At 28.7% G+C, this 22822-nt stretch overlaps 1 long non-coding RNA gene across 1 annotated transcript; it reads left to right on the top strand.

Moving 5' to 3' along the window:
- The first annotated feature begins 15878 nt into the window (after positions 1–15878).
- LOC149516157 (uncharacterized) lies at positions 15879–22578 on the top strand. The gene is made up of 2 exons (XR_016346415.1): positions 15879–16796; positions 22177–22578. It is a non-coding gene; the product is annotated as an uncharacterized LOC149516157 (long non-coding RNA).
- Positions 22579–22822: the final 244 nt, after the last annotated feature.

Below are 22822 nucleotides of genomic sequence, written 5' to 3'. Positions count from 1 at the left end.
TATTTCAACTCCCCTAATTGATCCACTGTCATTAACTTCCCAAACATTAAATATTTCATCTACCTCTACTATCTCTACCTCTATAACTTTAACAAAATGTGGCACTTCCACCATAATGGGCTTTTCATCATCATCAATCCATCTCAAACCTCCTCTCCTTAAATGATCCTCTAATTATGCCCCTCTTTCTCCTCCCAACAAGGTGTTGACTCTATAGTTCTCGGCATAGGATCTAAAAGGCAATTATTTAATGTATATAAATTTTGATTATGTTGGCTTGAAAATATGTCCTAAGCTTTTTGGCTAACGTGACAACTGCATAGGCTAGTTTCTCTATCTTGATGTTGTAAACACCTTATTTTACCTAGAAAATATTTTTGAAATTCATTGGGCTTTAATTTTTTATTTTGATTGTGCAATTGGGTTTAATCAAAATTTTAAATTTTGGACCCAAAGATTAAGCCCTAAATTTTATTTGTATTTTAATTTTTTAGTTTAATTTTTGGTTTAATTTTTTTTGTCAAAAAAGTCAAAGTCAATTGGTAAAAAAATATAAAAAAAGAGTAAATAATAAAAAAAGAAAAAAAAATAAGATTTTGCATGAAAAATCTTAAATTCAATTCAACTTTTAGATTCTATATCAGATTTCAATTTTAATGGTTGAAAAATTTTGGAATGACTTGGGGCTCAATTTATTGAAAAATGAAAGATTGCACAAAGAATAAAATTTAGAAAGAAATCCCAGATTTGTTTGAATTAATTTTTTCTAAATTGAAAGAAACTCAATTCCTATATAAGGACATTAAATCTAAGATCAAAATAGGGGCCTCACAATGATTGATTTCAAGATCAAATAGAGGTCATTAAAAAGAGAGAAAATTTGAGCGAAGTTTTGAATCAATAAGGAATAAGCTATCAAGCAAAAAAATTTTGCAAGAAGATCTAGTTGGGGTTTTTGGAAGAAAGGTTAAGATTTACAGTAAGAAATATCAGTTTTTGCCTTCGTTTTTTTTTTTGTAATTGCTGCATAACTTTTATAATATTTAATTGCTTACTTTTATTTTTATATTTATTACATGGTATTTATTTTTGCATGAATTTGTATGGCTAATAATATATTTGCATGATAATTTATTTGCCTAATATTTTATTTACATGATAAATATATTTGTGTGATTTATTAATATATTTGCATGACTATTAATATGTTTGCATGATTATTAATTTATTTGTATGATTATCAATTTATTTATTTGTGTGATTGCATGATTATTATTATTATATATTTAATTGCATATTTATTTGAATGATTTATATTATTATTTGTATTATTATATTTTTAATTGCATGTTTATTTGCATGATTATTAATATTATTATTTGCATGATTATATATTTAACTGCATGTCTAATTGCATGATTATTAATTTATTTATTTGTATGATTGCATGATTATATATTTAATTGCATATTTATTTGCATGGTTTATATTGTTAATTGCATGATTATATATTTAATTGCATGATTTATATTTTTAATTGCATGATTATATATTTAATTGCATAATTATATATTTGATTGCATGATTTATACTGTTAATTGCATAATCATATATTTTACTGCATGATTTATATTGTTAATTACATGATTATATAATTATTTGCATGATTATATATTTATTTGCATATTTTACATTGTTAATTGCATGATTAGATATTTAATTGCATGTTTTACATTGTTTAATTGCATGTTTTACATTGTTTAATTGCATGACTATATATTTAATTATATGATTATTAATTTATTTGTTTGTGTGATTGTATGATTATTAAAAATATTTATTTGCATAGTTATTTATTTATTTATTGCATGATTTTATATTTATTGTATAATATGATATTATATGTTATTGTATGATTAATATTATATTTGAATGATATTTGATTGCATGTTTCTATTTTGTGTGCATAATTGCATGATCATATTTGTGTACTTATATTTGATTTCATAATTATATATTTGAATGATATATATTTTATATTGTTGCATGGCATTTTATATTTATAATATATTTGCATGACATTATATACGTTTATTTGATTATTATTATTGCATAATTATGTGTAATTACATGAATGATTTTTATGATATGATTGCATGATATAATTTTATAGTATTATATTTGCATGATAATTTTTGCATGGTATGATTTAATATTTATTGCATGATTGCATGCTTGCTTGATATTTTGATAGAATTTTTGTATCACCATGTTTTTTAAATAAATAAAATGATTGGAATTGATTTATTTGCATGATAAAAATCATCTTTGATTAAGGCTTAGGTAAGATAACACATAATTAATGTGGTACCAATTTTGGGCATATAGGGGTGCTAATACCTTTTTTGCATGTAACCAACTGCTGAACCTTAGTTTTGATGATGTAATAAAAAATATTTCTTTTTAGGGACCCTTAGTTTACACTTAGGACAAGCTTGAAGAGGATAGATTCACATAGGTGGCCAATCACACTTAGGTAACAAATATTGGTGATGACTCAATAGTTTTTGTGTCTAATGGGTAGGTTCTTCCAACCTAGACATTATGATAGTTTGGCAACTCCTCTAAAGACATATTTAGAAAGTCAAGCCACTAATTAGTCATGTGTTATCTTGAGCCTTACTTTGATAGTTTTTATTATGTAATTATTTATGTGGACTAACCTATTTATTTGTGATTCCTTATTTATTTGTTTTATAGATATTATTTTTTATTCACACTGATTTATTTGATTACATGGCATGTCCTTTTACACACACCACACTTGCATTCATGCATAAGCTCTATACCTAGGCTTTATATTTTATTAGGAAGGAGCAAGTACCTCCATGTAAGTTAGTGAAAACTCTCACTCAAATTGAACCCTTTCTGTTTAAGCCTATAATGGTGGGCAAAGATTGATGTGCCCTACTAGTCTATAATGGACGATGATGTAGGAAATAATTTGGGAACCTTTAGATTGTTAAGCCTTTGAACCTAGTATGTACATGAACCCTAAGAATCTAAACCTAGGTTAAAGCCTTGCCCTTTTTTTATTAGAAAAATCCTAAATAAGACACATGATGGGACAATTATTATTATTGTAATTTGTACTATTCATTGTATATATTTTTACATACAAACCTTTTAGATTGTTCCTTGTATATATTATACTATTCTTTGTATATGTTAACTAACCTTTTTCTCTACTTTATTTTGCCTGCATGCATTATTAGATTTACATAAGGAGTGAAGGTCACAAAAAAATCTTGATAAAGAGAATCTTAATTAAATTCATTGAGAGCCTATCAAATTTCCTATGAGCCTGAGAATAAAGTCTGAGGATTCTCAGCTTAAAAAAAGTGATTGTTTGCCAGTCAATTGTGTAATTACTCTACCTACCAAAATCCATCTCAATCTCAAACGAAATAATCTTAGTGATTTGGTTAGTATTTGGAACCATTGGAGTGTCACTTTTAAGGAAATTTTTCAAAAGAAGTTTGGGGACCTTGCATTACTTTTTTTAGTCCTTATAGATGATCAACTTATTAGGGCCATACTTTAATTTGGGGACCCTTCATATCGCTACTTTGTGTTCAATGAGGTTGACATGGTGCCAACTATTGAAGAATATTCAACTCTCATTCATTTAGATCTCCTTAACCCTGACAAGGTATGTTGAAAGAATAAAAAGAATGGTTATAGCTAAAAGCTTTCTCAAATAATGGTTGTAGATGTCCAAACTATTGATAATTTGGTAAAAAAAAAAGGTGAAAGTGTTGGTATTCCTTGGTCTATTGTTCGTGACTTTATATACAAATATTTTGGCACTGAAAGAGGAATGGATTTGATGGCATTAGCTTTATATGGGATAATGGTATTTCTAAAAGTAATGAATTATATTGATGTTGCAGTGGTGAATTTTTTTGATCAACTTGGTTACCAAATCAACCTATTCCTATAATTTCAGCTAAAATAATTAGATCTTTAAATCATTATCATCAAAATGGAGAAGGTCGTTTTACTAGATATGCTCAATTATTAACCATTTGGATGAAAAGTCATATAAAAAATAATGATGGTAAATGTTTCAAGCCCTATTTCACTACAAACACTCTCATTAAGGAATTCTATAAGAATGAATGGCCTACATGAAAATTCAAGAAAACATGGATCATATTTCTGCGCAAGCTCACTAGCCAAGATGTAATATAGAGAGCTATTTGGATGTCTTATGGACAAGTATTATATGGTTGTAAAGATAAGCTTTGGGTTCTTCTTTTAGGCCATTGTGGTGCTATAAGTTATTCTCCCATCATAATGCAAAGACATTATGGCTATGAACAGTTTATCCTAGCCACTTTCAAACTTAGTAACATGGAGTTCTCATATGTTGAAATTAATGCTTCCATAAAGATAGCCAAAGCCCCATAAGCTTGGAATTTTCCTTAAAAGGAAGATAAGAGAAAACCCTCAAATGAGGTTACCCCCGAGTATTTCGTGTGGCACATTAGGCGAGCTAAAGACATTAAAATCCCTAAAGAAATAACTTTAAGCACTTAGACAAGAAAGGGATGAATGGAAGAATCTTTTTTCTAATCTCAAAATCACACAGTCATCTACCAATCATGAGTTAGCTTAACTTTTGAACGAAAATGAACAATTACAAGCAGAGATGCAAGAAAAAGATGAAGCACTTATCGAAACACAAAGCACATCTAAGTGCTCAATAGAGTAGTGGTCAAAATTGGAACACAAATGAGTGTTGTGAATGAAAAATGTGAACAAGCCAAATAAGCATATATGAGAAAACATAACCAATGGGAGTGCCTACTTGATTAAATCACTATGACTACCTACAAAGCCAAGGACATGATAAAAAAAGTTGAAGAATGCAAGATAAAGGTACTACCAGTAGAAACATATGGCAAAGAGTTGCTAGCTTTCCTTAATGAAATGCAAGGCCAATATCGACAAATTAAGGATTTCTTTCCATAATAAATTTTAAACTTTTCATGGATGTAATATTGGATTTTGTTAGAAATAACTTTGAATTCAATAAAGATTTTCTTTGTTAATAATTGTTTTATGGTAAATCCTCCTTATTGCATTCATACATCCATGCATTCATAAATATCTTTCTAAAGTGTATGATAATAAGTCATCCTAATTTTTTTTAAAATTATGATAAATCAAGATTCAATGATAGCTCAACCTTCAAATAATCTGAGGCATTACAATACTAGATATCAGGCAAGGATCATGGAAGAAGAAAAATCTCTTTGCCTTCAGAAGCTAGAAAAGTCACAAGAATAATTGAAAGAATAGTTGAAAACTATTACTGAATTGTTGAAAAATATGAGCAAGGGGAAGAAATTGAAAGAAATGATGATACAAAATAAAGTTAATCCATTATATCCCTCTCATTTTGGCCCATGTTTAACACGAGTGTTTCAAAGGGCCCAGCACTAAATGTTATTCACTACAAAATATCCTTATGTGCATACTAACATGCCAACAACTATTGTTTCTACTCCCTTTACCCCTACTCTTGACATCAAGATGCCTGATCTTGATGATCTCAAAAAGTAAGAAAAGTTAAAAGTTAGCCCTATTGAAATTAAAAAAATTTTTGAAACCTAAAATATGGACATTATTGAAAAAATGATTAGAGCTATTGAGGGGATGGATTTTTATGGGTTAATGGATGCTACTGCACTCTGCTTACTCCCTAATGTGATGATTCTACCAAAATTTAAAGTGCCTGAGTTCAAGAAGTATGATGGGACTAAATGCCTTATGACATATGTCAAGATGTATTGTCATAAAATGATCGCATATGCTCATAATGACAAATTGTTCATCCATGTTTTTTAAGATAGTTTTATTCGTTCAGCAGCTAAATGGTATGTACAACTAGATAGATCTCGCATACATGGATAGAAAGAACTTAAAAGGATTTTCTTTGCACAATATAAACATATTATAAACATGGCACTAGATCGTATGTCTTTCTAAAACATGGAAAAAAAAGGAAAATGAGAGTTTTAAAGAATATGCTCAAAGGTGAAAGGATATGGCTGCCCAAGTTTAACCTCCATTGACCCAAAAAGATACCACAGTTTTATTCATCAATATTTCAAGGCTTCATAGTATAAGAGAATAATTAGCAATGCCACCAAGAATTTTATTGATATACTAATCTCTAGGGAAATCATTGAAAATATTATTAAAAATGGAAAGCTAGAAAAGGGTGAAATGTCTAGTGCAAATAAATGAGTTGCACTTAAAAAGAAAGAGGATGATGCTCAGGCTATATTTTTGAAGGGCCACAATTTAAAGGGTACCTTCAATATTCTCTATACCCCACATACCAAGACCTTGACAATTTCACCCATAACATTTCACCAAACATCTATCCTTACCATCCTGCACCACTTACTTATCAACCTAGTGTCCAACCCATAACCCTCATACGTGGCCTTACCCTTTTTTTACTGCCCAGCCAAATACACTAGCTAGTTATTCAAAAGCACCTTGAGCTACCCAAGAAAGAACCCGAATTGATCCCATCCCTATGACCTATGCTGAATTATTTCTTTAGTTTGTAGAAGGTCACCTTATAGTACTTTACTATATGCATCATGAAAGCTCTCTACCCTAAATGGTATGATGCTACTGCTAGATGTGACTATCATGCTGAAAATATAGGTCATTCAACTAAAAATTACCTTGCTTTGAAGTACAAAATGCAAGATCTTATTGACCAAAGTGTGGTAAGTTGATACCTTTCAAAGACCAAACATCAATGGGAATCTTTTACCAACTCATGTTAAAACAACTAATGCTATAAATGGTGGTAAAACTTGCCACATTAAGGGAATTGTCGATAATGTCAAAACTTAGGACAAGTTTTTGAAGCTCTGGTTAAGGTAAACCTGATTCATCCAGTACCCCTGAGTCACAAAAACTGTTGTGAAAAAATAGATTCAAACTAGTCTTACAAATATCATAAAGGAGCTTTAGACATTTTATCCAGCATTGTGACACTTTTCATTAAAATTAATAAAAGATTATGGATGCCTTTCAAATCGAGTTTTATAAGGAAGCTGAAGAAGACATGGTGAATATAGTAGGGGAAAAAAGACATTACAAGACTTAGTTTAAACTTCTCACAATCTACTACAAGCTGATTCAGAACTAAGAGCAAATTACTCCAAAGTTTATTTTTGACAACTAAGGCCCCAAGTCCTAATGCTTATCAAACAATCATATAGTCACCAAACTCTCGGCTAGTTGTTCAACCTAAGAATTGGATGAAAAGAGAAAAAGCTCCTATAGATCTAATTCCTATGACATACACTGAGCTACTCTTCCAACTCTTTGACAATTATTTGGTCGCACTAATTTATTCAGAACCTATAAAACCACCCTACCTCAAGTGGTATAATGCTAATGCTACTTATGACATCATCCTGAGTTGTTGACCATTCTACAAAAAATTTCATAGCATTAAAGTGTAAAGTGTAAAGTTTGGTAAAAAATGGATTGGTGAATTTTGATCATGAAACAAGGACATGTTTCATCAAGAACCCTTTACTTAACCATACTGGGGTAATTTTAAAAGATTTTTTTTATAAATGTTTGTCACCTTAAGAACTTTAAGAAATAATGCAAGTTTGGAACATTCGAGTCTTTTATGTCAGTCTTTTATTTATCTTTCATCATTTTAATATAGTGATAGATGCATTTTCATTACATTTTCTCCTTTGTTCCATTCCTTTTATATACATGCCTTTCATATTTTACACACTTTTATGTTCTAAATAATGAATGTTCAGACAATTATGGCAATAATTCAAGATCAATTTTGAAAGCATCATTCATATTAATGAAATTGATAAGTTGAGGCTCTTAATCTATTGGGATCATTGAAGTAAAAGATGACAGGTTTCATGAAATAAAATTAGCATGGGATTTCACTCATTTATAGATGAAAGTGATGTAGTGTGTGATTTTTTTTATGATGGTTCACTCATAAGTTTGCTCTTAGTTAATAAATATTCTTCATTGAGAGTATTCATATTTGAAATGAAAAATGGCCATCTTTCTTCTACCCTTCACCCGATGAGTAAAATTATCCATTTACTATCTTATTTGAGCCTATCAAATTTTTTTTAAAAAAAAACCCTAACCAAGGATCACCTTTCACACTGAAGGATAAAGTTTGAAAAAGGCTTGGTCACAAAGAAAAAAGAAAGTGAAGATCCTTAATGATTTTAAGTGAAAAAAAATCGCTCTTTGGTACTTAAATCTTTCTTAAAAATGATGAAAAGTACAAATCAAAATATGAAAAAAAGAAAAAAAAAAGAGAATTGATGAAGAATGGGGTAAAAAGACCAAGCTACTTCATATGATAATAAATGATCCTTTAGTTTATAACCCTTCGAATTAATTTTGGGCCTATTTTATCTATTTTTTTTCATAAACCCTTCACTTTGGCCTACGTTCATCCATTAAAAGTTCATTTTGATTGAATGTGAATCCCAAAGTGGAGAATCATAAATTAAACTAAGACAAACTTGTAATGGAAATGTTGAGAATTTTGATTGAGATGTCACTGATGGATTAAAGGAAAAGGGGAAATGAGAAGGAAAGGATATGAAAGAGATGTGAAAAAAAAAAAGCAAAACAAAACAAAATAAAACAAAAAAGAAAAATGAAGAAGAAGGAAAACCTAAACTGAAAACCCAAAAGGACAGTTTAAGTAACAAAAAGGAAACTTGGAAAAATAGCCTTGATGAAGTTCCCTAAGAAATAAGGATAATGCTTGAATTAATGAAATATCAAGAATATTAATGGAATAAGCTTTTGAAAAAAATTCAAAGTTAATTTGTCTAGAATTGTTTGAATATTTATTATCTTAGATTTTACGTACCCTTCCCAGTATTTATCTTGATTTATCCTGAAATAATTTCTTTGCCTATTTATTATTTACCAGATTTGTTCTTATAATGAATAAATTTTCTTTGATTTTTCTTGTTCTTCACCATTTATTTCTTCCCATGATGAATTAAACAAATGTTATGGATTACATTTAGCATTGAATTGAAATGATGATGAATGAATAAATGATTGTTATGAAAGATCTTAGCATTATTTCAAAAAAGTTGAAAGTGATTGGGGCATATTGAAAATGAAATGTGAAAGATGAAAGAAGTTTAAAATGATGCTGATCCTTATGGCTTACAAATAATAAAAAAAAAACATTACAAAGGTTTAGATCAAATGATGAAGCTAATGAAGAAAAATTTTGGGTTAAAAATCAGTCGATACATTTACTGGCCAGTTCCAATAAAGTTGAAGAAAAACATGATGAAAAACTAAAAAGAAGACATGAAAAAGAGTCTTGAGATCCCATTGAAAGAAGGAAACTTTGGATTTGGATGATATAATGGATGAGACTACTTGATGATGCATGATATCTCATGTTGAAACCACAAGTGTTAATGAGTTAAAAGAAGTGAGAAGATAAACCAAGAGTTTTGAAAAACCTCTAATTTACCATAATTGAAAAAAAATAAAGGAATTGCATATCATACATTGCATTCACCATATGCATTAGATGCCTGCATCATACTGAGAATATTGCTTCATTCATGGCATTCATCATGCATATTTGAAAAAGAAAAAAAAATTGAAAGTTTAAAATTGGGTAGGAATTTTGCATTCATACATTGTATTCATTACATTCATTACATATTGCATATATCATCGCATTTATTGCACTCATGACTTCCATGTCTGGAAAAGAAAAATCAAAGTTTAAGTTGTGAAATTAGGATGAAATTTTGAAAAGGCTTTGGCTCATGCATTCCTTATATACATACATTATGTTCATCATATTCATCCCATACATAATGCACGTTTGAAAGGAAGAAAAATTAAAGTTTGAATCTTGAAATTGAATTTGAGACTTGTAAAAAATCTTTTCATTCATTGCATACATTCATTGCATATGTTTGGAAAGCATGAAAGAAAAACTAGATGAGAAAATAATTTTGAAAAGAGATATTAGAAGGTAATCAATGATGATTCAGATGAAAGCAGAAACTCAAGGTAAGATTTTTTAAAATTTGAATACCTCTATCAAGGATGAACTTTTTCGAAGGTAAAAATAATCTCATTTTATTTTTCAAATATTTCAAAGCTTCGGTTGTGGGGGAGCATTTTTCAAAAAAAAAAAAAAAGGTTTCAAACCTCTAAGGAGGAGCGCTTGTAATTTTCTTTTTTGGTTTTTCTTAACCTAAATAAAATGGATGTCTTTTGTCTTTGTACAATTTCTATTTCACAAAAATGCATAAAAAGGGGCAACAGTAGACACCCTATTTTATTCGGGGATTTTTTTTAAATTCATTGAGCTTCGATTTTTTATTTTGATTGTGCAATTGGGTTTAATCAAAATTTTGAATTTTGAAAAATTAGGCCCTAAATTTTATTTGTATTTTAATTTTTTAGTTTAATTTTTCGTTTAATTTTTTTGTCAAAAAAGTCAAAGTCAATTGGTAAAAAAATATAAAAAGAGTAAATAATAATAAAAAAAAAAGAAAAATATGGCATTTTGCATGGAAAATCTTATATTCCATTCAGCTCTTGTATTCTATCTCAAATTTCAACTTTAATGGTTGAATACTTTTGGAAAAACTTGAGGCTTAATCTATTAAAAAAGGGAAGATTGCACAGAGAATAAAATTTAGAGAGAAATCCTAGATTCAGTTGAATTAATTTCTACCAAATCAAAAGGAATTCAATGCCTACATAAAGACCTTGAATCTAAGATCAAAATGGGGGGCCTAATAGCAATTGATTTTAAGATCAAACAGAGGTCATTGAAGAGAGAGAAAACCTGTGCAAAGTTTTAAATTAATAAAGAAGAAGCAATTAAGCAAAAAAAAACTGCAAGAAGATCTAGTTTTTAAAAGAAAGATTAAGATTTATAATAGGAAACATCAGTTTTTGAAAGGTGAAAATTTGTTAGAACCCGTGATCAATTGAGGTAATATTTGCCTTCATTTTTTTTTTTTGCATAACTTTTATAATATTTAATTGTTTACTTTTATTTTTATATTTATTACATGATATTTATTTTTGCATGACATGACTAATATTATATTTGCATGATAATTTATTTGCCTAATATTTTATTTACATGATTAATATATTTGTGTAATTTATTAATATATTTGCATGACTATTAATATGTTTGCATGATTATTAATTTATTTGTCTAATTATCAATTTATTTATTTGTGTGATTGCATGATTATTATTATATATTTAATTGCATGTTTATTTGCATGATTATTAGTATTATTATTTGCATGATTATATATTTAATTGCATGTCTAATTGCATGATTATTAATTTATTTATTTGTGTGATTATATGATTATATATTTAATTGTATGATTTATATTGTTAATTGCATGATTATACATTTAATTACATAATTATATATTTGATTGCATGATTTATATTGTTAATTGCATAATTGTATATTTTACTGCATGATTTATATTGTTAATTGCATTATTATATATTTATATTTATATTCATGATTTATATTGTTAATTGCGTGATTATATATATTTAATTGTATGATTTATATTACTAATTGTATGATTATATATTTATTTGCATGATTTATATTATTAATTGCATGATTATATATTTATTTGCATGTTTTACATTGTCAATTAAATGATTAGATATTTAATTGCATGCTTTACATTGTTTAATTGGATGATTATATATTTAATTACATTATTATTAATTTATTTGGTTGTGTGATTGTATGATTATTAATATATTTATTTAGACGTTATTTATTTATTTATTATTATTGCATGATTTTATATTTCTTGTATAATATGATATTATATGTTACCGTATGATTAATATTATATATGAATGATAATTGATTGCATGTTTCTATATTGTGTGCATAATTACATGATTATATTTGTGTGCTTATATTTGATTCCATGATTATATATTTGCATGATAATTTATGTTGTTGCATGGTAGTTTATATTATAATATATTTGCATGACATTATATATATTTATGTGATTATTATTATTGCATAATTATGTGTAATTACATGAATGATTTTTATGATATGACTGCATGATATAATTTTATAGTATTATATTTGCATGATAATTTTTGCATTGTATGATTTAACATTTATTGCATTATTACATGATTGCTTGATATTTTGATAGAAGTTTTGTATCACCATATTTTGTAAATAAATAAAAGGATTGGAATTAATTTATTTGCATGATAAAAATCATCTTTGATTAAGGCTTAAGTAAGATAACACATAATTAATGTGGTACCAATTTTGGGCATAAAATGGTGCTAATACTTTCCTGCAAGTAACTGACTCCTAAACCTTAGTTCTGATTATGTAGATCAAAACTTATTCTTTTTAGGGACTTTTAGTTTACACTTAAGACAAGCTTAAAAAGGATAGATTCACATAGGTGGCCAATTATATCTAGGTAAAAAAGATTAGTGGTGGCTTCATAGTTTTTGTGTCTAATAGGTAGGTTCTTCCAACTTAGACGTTATGACAGTTGTAGTTCATTTTAGACCATATAAGAACCTTGCTGACAAAATATACCAACCTATATCTCCCTTCTTTTTCTTTGACCAGTACCAAACTAATTACTTGGTCGATTGTAGCAATATACAAACATAGGATTTTGTCAAGCCTCAGCTTAAAAAGAATAAGAAAAGAGGAAATGAACTCTTTGAGCTTTTTAAATGCTTTTTAACACTGAGGTGTCCATCTAAATTTTGTGATATTTTTAAAGATTTTGAATAATGGCAAGCACTGATCTGCCAAGCTAGACATAAATATGCTCAAGGCTACTATTATACTAATTAGCCTTTGCACCTCATTTAGTAAAATTAGTCCTTTTATGTCAAGGATACTCTAAACCTTTTCAGGGTTTGCCTCTATGCCCCTTTTGTTGGTTATGTAACCATGAAACTTTCCTGACATGACCCCAAAGGCAAATTTACTCGGATTAAGCCTTATGTTATACCTTCTAAGAGTGTTAAAGGTTTCCTATAGATCTTTCAGGTGCTTTTCCAAGCTCTTACTCTTCACAATCATGTCATCTACATATATTTTCATATTTCAACTGATTTGATCCTTAAAGACTTTGTTGACCAATCTTTGGTAAGTTATTCTTACTTTTTTAAACCAAAAGGCATGACCTTATAGTAGTATAAGCCTTTTTTAGTTATAAAGGCTATTTTTTCTCATCTTCTTTTAACATTTTGATATGATTATAACTAGAATAAGAGTACATAAAGCTGAACAGGCTATGTTCAAAATTGCATCCTTTAGTTGATTTATGCTAGGTAGAGGAAAATTGTCTTTTGGACAAGGTCTATTGAGGTTAGTAAAGTCCACGCACATTCTTTATTTTTTACTGTGCTTTTTTACCATTACTATATTGGCAATCTAGTCAGGGTAGTGGGTCTTCTTAATAAAGCTTGTTTTTAGCAATTTGTTGATCTTTTCCTCTATTACCTTTTACCTCTCTGGGGTAAAGGTTCTCTTCTTTGCTAAATTGGTTTCATGTTTAGGTCTGTGTGTAGCCTATGGACCATTACCTTCAAATTTATCTCAAACATATTAGATTGGGTCCAAGCAAATAGGTTGGTATTGTCTTTTAAGAGCTAAATTAGTTACTCTTCGTAGTCGAGCTTTGCTCTAATTTACATATAGTTTTTTGGATTGTTTTTCTAAAATGATACAGAGATAAGGTCCTCGGTCAGTTCTGATCAGTTGTCATCAATCTCTGGTCTTTGATCAATAATTTTTTTTTACTCGATTAGGTTGAGATTGTTTCTAAGGCTATCTTGCTTTGCTTCTTTAACTTCTCAGATTTTCACCCAATCACATCTGTATTCTCTGATTTTTCTTTAACCAAACTATCAGTCTACTTCTCAATCATTTCTTTCATCATTTTCATATAATATTGTTGTACCCATGACTTGTCTTCTCTGACCTCTCCAACTCTATTTGGGGTTAGAAACTTAATTTTCAGATTAAGAGCTGGCCCAATCAAGCTCATAACAGACTAGTTAGGTTGGCTTAGGATCATGTTGAATGCAAAGAGAACATCCACAACCATAAAATTCAATGACTGAGGTGATGTTCGTCGACTCAGTGCCCAATGTGATTGGCAGCTTAATAGTTTCTTTTACTGGCACTTGTTTATTTCCAAAACCAATCAAAATGGTAGTGAATGGCTTCAACATTTTTTCCTTTATGCTCATATTCATTATAGTGGTATAATACAACACATCAGTTGCGCTCTCGCTATCAAATAAGATCATTCTCACCACATGGTTTTACATTAGACAGTAACCACAATCGCATCATTATGTGAGAATTGGATCACTTCTAAATCTTTTGAGCTAAAAGAGATTGGCTTGTCTTTCTAGTTTTTCTCTTTCTTAGCCTAGGTCCCAATGGCCATAACCATCCTTTGATCAAACTTACTTTTGGTCGAAGTAGAGCTCTCACCAGGTATCACATTGATGATGTCCGTAATAGGCCTACTATCTATAGCTCAATATGTATCTTTTTTTTGCTTGTTCCTTTGGTTCCACCTCCTCAGTTTCCTTCTTGTCTATTCTTTTTATTTTTTCTTACCTTTTCTCTGTGGTTGCCCCTTTTATAATCCAACTTGCGTTGAACTTATCTTACTCGATCCATAAATCTACATAATCGACCTCTTCTAATTAGACTCTTTATTTCATTCTTTAAGTCAACGTGATCTTTTTTGTTATAGTCGATGTCTCGGTGGAAAGTGCATTTTTTATCAGATCTCTTCTTGTATCTTGCTTTAGTGGTTTTGGTCATCTAAGGTTGGGATCCTTTTCTATATGCATAACAATCCTTTCCACAGAGGTATTCAATGTTGTGTAGTTCTTCTGTCTACTCGAGCTCTTGACCTTAGAGTATCCCGATCATCTCCCTTTTAGGAGAGAATCATAGATTTATTTTTTTTTTCGGGTCGAAGAAAAGGGATAAGCCGCTTTACCTCAACCGTTGATGAAGAGGTAAGACTTTTTCACTTCGGTTTTCATTATTGCTTCAACAATGATATATTTTTTGCCGACAAGTACCACGTCGACTAATGTCTTTGGCAATTCTAAGGAAAATGTAAGCTATAGGTGATACTTTCTATCACTAAATCCACTGGTCAACACGACAACTATAGCAATATGCTCTTAATCTTTCACTAAAAGGGCTTTTGCTTTAAAATGCATTACGTAGTCTTTTAAAGACTCATTTCTGCATTGATAGATTGACATCAAGCTCAGAATAGTCTTTTTCATTCCTCTGTTACTCACAAATCAGGACAAGAAAGCATGATTGAGCTATTTGAAAGTTGTGATGGACCTCAACTTTAAACTACAATACTAGTATCGAGTTACCTCCTTTAAGTGTGGTAGCTAGTCTTTTACACATATAGACACCTAATTTTATTTGAAATATTTTATTGTTTTAATTTAGGTTTGTTTTTGTAATTTAGCCTCAATCATCATTTTTCAAGCTTATTGCCCGGCCTATTCTTGAATGGTTTGATATGGGCCCCGATAAAGGTTCGATCAATGATTTTTTTTTAAAGCTCATTAATGATTCATTGTTGGCCATTAAATGAAAATCCAAATAAATAAAAAATATAAAAAAGCCAAATAAAAATAAAAATATAATAGTAAATAGTAATAGAAATAATAAATAATAAAAAAGAAATAAAATTTAAAAATAAAAAGAAATAGAATTGGCCCAAAATTAAATTAAAAAGCCCAAATGATACAATTTTAGGCCCAAACAATAAAAATTTCAAGGCCCAAAAATAAAAATAAAATAAAGTGAAAAAGGCCCAATATATGACCACAAATAAATAGGCCCATTCAGTCATAGGAGAAGATTTGGCATTTAAAAAAAAAAAAAAAAAACAACTAAAATGAAAATGGCTTGAAGCCACATGCAAAAAAATAGGAAGGACCCACGCATGCAAGAGAGGAGGCGGCAAACTGAAGATTGCATGGGCTGGAACGTGAAAGCAGAAAAACTGAAAAAAAAAACTACCAAAAACTACACGAAGCAGTAGAAAACAAAAGGCAAAAAATAAACTGAAATGGGTAACAAAAAGAAAAACTAGAAGGCAGCAAGAGATGAAAAGGACGTGAGCAACAGAGAAGAGCAAATGGAGAAAGACCAAAATAATTGGGCATCTAGAAAGGAGGCGGAGAAGCACGCACGCAGCAAAGAAAACAAAAAAAGAAAAAGAGAAGACAAGGAAGAAACGAAATAGAGGCATTCATCAGCAAGGGCCAAAAACAGAGACCAAAAAGAAGTAGTAAACGAGAAGAAAAACTGAGACATAAAAACCAAAAACATGAAGCAGAAAATCATAAGGAAGGAAGAAGAGGAAGAAAGCAGAAAAACGGGCAAGGAAACAAGCGGGAAAAAGAAAGAGAAAAGAACCAAAAAAGCCAATCAGGAGGAAGAAGGCAAACCAGAAAACGCAAAACACTGAAAAAAAGAGTAAACTGAACAGCAAAGAAGGCGAGAAAAAGAACAAGCAGCGTTGAAAATGAAAACCAGAAACTGAAAAAGGCAAAACAAAAGGAGAAAATGGCAGGAGGGACGAGAGGTAGCTGGCTTCTTGCCTTTATTTTTTTTTTTTTAATTTCCCTTGAGCATGTTATTATTGTTCTTAAGTTGGTTGCTGCATATAGGAACTTCATAGCTCTTTTTTCCTGCATGGCTTTCTTCGTTCTTTTTCCACAAAAAAAAAAAAAATAGTCTTGTTCCTTGCCGTTATGGAAATTTGATGCATTATTTGAGTATGTTTTCTCGTTTTGACGACTTAAAAAAGGGATGAATAGTTAGAAAATTGGACGTCCTTGGGCATGTCTACTATTTACGTGGCTTGCGTGGAAGTTGTTTTCTTTTCCTCTTCTTTTCCTCATGTGGAATCTGTACCTATGAGACAAAAGTTCCATTGTTCTGCGTTTAACCTGTTCTTTAAAGCTTAAAACTTCAAATGGTGTAAAGAGAAAAAGAAAAGGGTTTTCATATGGAAGATGGTGGGGACGGTAATGGGGTATGGTCTAGGTTGGCTGTCAGATTATTTTTTGAGTTTTTTTAAAAGGGCTATTTGTTTTACTTTGTTTTTGTTTCCCATTTATGTCATAGAATTAAAATGTAAGTTAAAGATGGTTAAAAAGGTTTTCCAGGATATAAATAAATAAAGAGAAACAATAAATAATAAAAAATAGAAATATTAATAAAAAAAAATACTTAAATTATATGAGTGTTTGAATAGCTTTTTGCATTATCATTGTTATTATTATATGTTATTATTGCTTTACTAAAACATGACTATTTAATTTAATATTGATTGTTTAATAATTTTGTACATAAATTAGCCTACTAATTAACATGCTTATATTATCTTTAATTATATTCATGCATTTTAGATGACGTTTGTATTTTTTTAATCTCTTAAAGTATAATAATAGAAAATAATAAAAAGAAGTAATTGTCTTAAATCCTTACCTAGAAGTTTGAGAGAATAAAAAGAATCATGTTAAAAATAATAACAATAATTCCACCTTGATATTGAGGAATCATTAAATATTAAAAATAAAAAATAATAAAAGATAAATAAATAGTAATAATAATAGGATTTTAATGAAAGGGATAATGTATAAAGAATATCAATATTAATTTATGAAAATTATAAAAAATAAGTTTGCTCTAAAAATCTGCCTTGATGTTAGAGATCTTTAGAGAGGTTCATAAGTTACTAAAAACCTAAAATAAAACCCTAAAATTAAAATCTTAAAATGAGACTCGAAACCTTTAAATGAAACCTGAAACCATAATGGAGAAACCCTAAACCCTAATGTAAAAATCTAAAATGAAATCCTAAACCCTTAAATGAAACCTTAAATCTTATGTGAAACTCTAAACCTTTGGTGAAGTCCAAAACCTTAATTCACTCAAAAACTTGAAACTATCACAAAATTCAAGGATTTATATGAAAGCCTCTTATGAAATAATTTATTTTTGAATGCTCCCTACATAATGGGGTATTTAGGAAATTTTATTTCATTAAAAATTTTTATATAATTTTATAATTTAAAATAATATAATTAAATAAAGAATAAAAAATAATAAAATAAGATTTTAAATATAAAAAGTCACACCCAAACTCTATTTAGAAGTTAGACAGTCAAAGGTGGTCTTTTTATATTTAAAGTCTTGATTTTAAATTTACATCTCTCTATCACTTAAGACACATTTGCATATATTCATTTTCTTGCGCTCATTATGCATATGCATTTATTTTAATTATTGTTGCTTATGGTTTACTATAGCTTCTTTTTTTTTTCATTTTTATTACATAAAAAGCTTCTTCCAAAAAATTGATTTAAAAAATAAATTAATTAATTAAAAAATATTTCATAAAATATAATTTTTAATATTCTGCCTAAATGTTGAAGAGTCATTAATAATTATCATATTCAAAAAATATTATTTTTATTTTTAAAAAAATGTTGTGGTAATTCTTAGATGGAAATGATTATCTTCGAATTATGCCTTTATATCGAAGAATGTTAAGGTATTTTTTAATTTAAAGATTTTTACAACATTTCTAAGTAAAGATTTTTAAATAATTTTATTTCTTAAAAATGAAAGAAGTTATAATTAAATTTCATAAAAAAATATTTTGTCCAAAATTTTAAATAGCACATAATTAATTTGTACCAATTTTATCAGTTCTATAGAGGTATAATCCTTATCCATGCTAATCAACTCCTGAATCTAATCCTATTTTCATAAACCAAAATTATTTTTTTATAAACATTAAACCTATTTTATTTTTTTATTAAAAAGATAAAATTTTTGTGTGGTCAATCATACTTTAAAAAAGATTGGTGGTCATTCCACGTGTTTTTCTCATATTTTTTATGATCTTAAATTCTTACATCCAGTGATTGAGTCTCTAGACCGATACATTATAACAATACATAAGAGATTTATTTGCCTCTAGCATTATCATGTTAGTTCAATAAAACTCTAACTAATCAAAAGGGCCAACAGTATCATCATAAGTCTCCAAGGTCAGCATTTTAAACCATTTTAAGGGCATGGTTTATCAATCTCCTCGGTAAAAAAAGAGGTCTCAAAAAATTTGAGCTCATCCTCAAATGGAATAATCTTTCCTTTCAACTTCTTTTCCATGGCTCGTATTCTAGCTTCCAAGTCTCTGTTCAAATAAGGCTCTAGGTTGGTCTACTTAGATTTTTGGGTGATCGCTTGTGTTGAGGCGTGAGTATGGTAATTGGGAATTGAAGTAGTGGGTTCCTCTTTACGTGAGGTTGATGAGGCTTTAATGTCATCATAGCTCGACTGCCTTTCAGTTGATAGTCTTCTATAAGTAACTAGGTTAGGTATTTTGAAAGTTTATGGAGGTGTAAAGTTAAGGATCATCTTTTTGAGTGACTGCAATTATTGGTTTAAAACTTGGAATTGCTCCATTATAGGGTCTGCCAGTGCAGGCACAAGTTGATTTATGGGTCGATCTATAGGTTGGCTAGTTTAGGTTTTAGTTTTAGCTTGGCCAACTAGTTTTTTTTCCTCAAAAGCTCTCTTTCTAGGTGGCATGGTATTTTAGCTCAACCAATGATGGAATTTTGACCTTTACTTGGTGCATCAAGTGTTAGTACTGAGCTCCGAGCTAAAAGGTAAAAACTCTGAAATCACAAGAAGGGGAAAGAGAGTGATGAAAGGCAAAGGCTAAAAGTTTTTTCAACATTTGCACTCAATACTCAAGGCAAAGATTGGTACGAGAAAAAATAAAAAGGGGAAAGTATAAAAATAGATTTTTCTCAAATTAAAACTTCACTAACCATGAATTTGACAAGTCCAAGTAATAAAAGAGAAAGTATAATGAAAGTTTTTAGATTTCTCAAATTAAAAAAAGAAATTGGACATGTGTCAATCTTTTGATCTTGTTTGTGTAATTAAAAATCTCATATAAACATTATATTACAACATACATAAATATTTGATAAGGTTTTGTCATATGGATGTCTATGTGAATAATTTTTTTAGATGACACATAAGATAGATTTTTAAAGAGTATAACTTTTTCTTTAATTATAATTGAATAATCTTAAATTTATTTAAATATCAAAATTATTTAAATTATAATAACAAACCAAATCAATATAGAGAGATATGTTTTTTAAAATTAAAATTTTGAAAATAATATAATAGCAATTAATTTCTAATAATTCATATATATAATTTAAATATATATAACTTTTATCTTTTAAAATTAATCAAATAAATAAAAATATTTAAAATTTATTAGTTATTCAAAATTAATTTTCTAATAATTTACATATATATAATTTAAATATATATATATATATATCTTTTTATCTTCCAAAATTAATTTTCTAGTAATTTTATGGTATTTATCAAATAAATGAAAATATTTAAAAATTATTAGTTATTCAAAATTTGTTTCTAATAATTTAGATATATATAATTTAAATATATATCTTTTATTTTTTAAAATTAATTTTTTTAATAATTTAGATGTATATCTTTTTAAATTTAAAAATATCAAATTTAGTTTTATCTTAATAGATTTCAAAATAATTTTTTATTATTAAAAAAGATTAAATTTAATCTCTTAATAATTTATATATATATATATATATATCTTTTAAAAATAACACATTCTTTAACATAAATTTTATTTGGAGGTTAGTTCTCCACCTTTGCTTGCACCTTTTCTTCTTACTGTATTGCAAAGTGTAAATCATCTAAGTATTTTTTTTCTTTTATAGGTGTTTTTATTTATCTTTAACTCTGATTCTTTTTTTTTTTTCTTTTGTAGGTGTTTACGGTAGATCATTCATATTTAACTTTTATTCTTTATTTGATGTATTGATAGATTACAATTGTAAATATACGAGCCGCACAAGTAATAAAGTAGGTAATATTAAATATCATTTTCACAGAGATTAGGTGCTAGACTTAAGGCTATGTACCATTTTTACACCTACAATATATATAGACAACCAAAATTTTTTGGTTTTCTAATTAGCCTATGTCAAATTAAAATAGCCAAATAATTACAAACTAATTATCACAAATTATGGAAAGAGTAACTACCTAAAGACTAAACTTACTAAAAATAGAATACGCTAAAAATAGAAAGTTTCTAAAAATATAAAATTTAAACTTTTAAGAAAAAATTAGCAAGGCATGAAAGATAACTTAAACACATATAATCAGGAAATTAAATATGGAACTTAACAATTTAAATGCAAAAAATTAAAATAAAAACAGAAAATTAAACTTACAAGTAAACTAACCTAAACTCTTACATAACCTATATGACTATTTATCACCTTAACATGCATGAAATGTAAATTAATGTAAAAAAAAAATTCTATATAAATGTGAAATAGACTTAAAATGCAACAGCTAACCTAGGAAATCACAAGCAAAAATGAAAGAAAAATATAAGGTAAAAACCAAACAAGAAATGCAAACTACATGCAACTTATGACCTAAAATGCTATGAAAGTATGATTAACCTAAAGGAATAGTAAAAACGGGGTTTATAGGCTTAAAGTAGATTTGAAAATAAAACAAAAACATATAAAGCATCTTGAAAAACTGGATAACAACAACTAAAATAGCGAACTAAACTTGAACTTGCAGACTATCCTATTTAAAAAAAAAAAAAATGAATCACAATTTTATTAAGAAGAAGCTGAATACAAACTATAGCCAAGCAATCAAGTCATGTTCTCATAACACACCTTACTTAACTAGGGAATCCGCAAAACTGTTTGCTTCCCTGAAATTGTAGACAAAAGAAAATTTTTCAATACATGCTTGAAGATTGAGAAATCTATTGATAATTGCATTGTATCGCCAAGGGCTTTCACTGATTTTCTTAAGCTATGATGTTGCAATGATTCAATCACTTTCGACAGTTATAACTGACAACGGATATGGTTTTGCTTCAACACTGATCGATATACCCTCAACATTAGCCAAGAGTTCTGCCAAATTTGAGTCTGCTAAACCGATATGCTTTGAGAATATGAAGATTACCTTCCCAGACCAGTCTCGAAGCACACCCCCAACGCCGGCCGGCCCAGGCTTTCCAGCTGATCCGTCCACATTAAGCTTCCAGCACCCAAACAGAGGAGGAAGCCATGAAACATGCTGTCGAGGAAGTTTGTTGGCACCTGGGATGCGAAGCTCTTGCATGGATACCAGCGAGTTTAATGAGTCAGCAATTATTGAAGGATATTTAAATTTTAGCCACCAACCAGCTTTAATACAAATTAAATAAAAAATCTGGTCATGAGAGAGAGTTTTATGGTTAAAAATTTTCTCGTTTCTGGCTAACCAAATAGACTATGTTACTGCAAAAAAATGACTGTCCCAAATTGCTTTCTGATCCCTCATTACAGGAGCCAAACACCAGGATTGAAACGCCAGACTGAACGAGTTAGTAGTAACCTAACAAATATTCCACTGTTGAAAGCATTTGTTCCGTAACTGCCATGATGAATAGCATGTGAGAAAAAGATGATCAACAGCTTCCACATTGTTGCAAAACACACATTTGTT

The sequence above is a fragment of the Durio zibethinus genome, chromosome 11, assembly GCF_047325235.1.
Source record: "Durio zibethinus cultivar Kanyao isolate XHJ-2024 chromosome 11, ASM4732523v1, whole genome shotgun sequence".
In the NCBI taxonomy this organism is placed as follows: Eukaryota; Viridiplantae; Streptophyta; class Magnoliopsida; order Malvales; family Malvaceae; genus Durio; species Durio zibethinus.
This window is presented reverse-complemented; position numbering and strand designations above follow the sequence as displayed.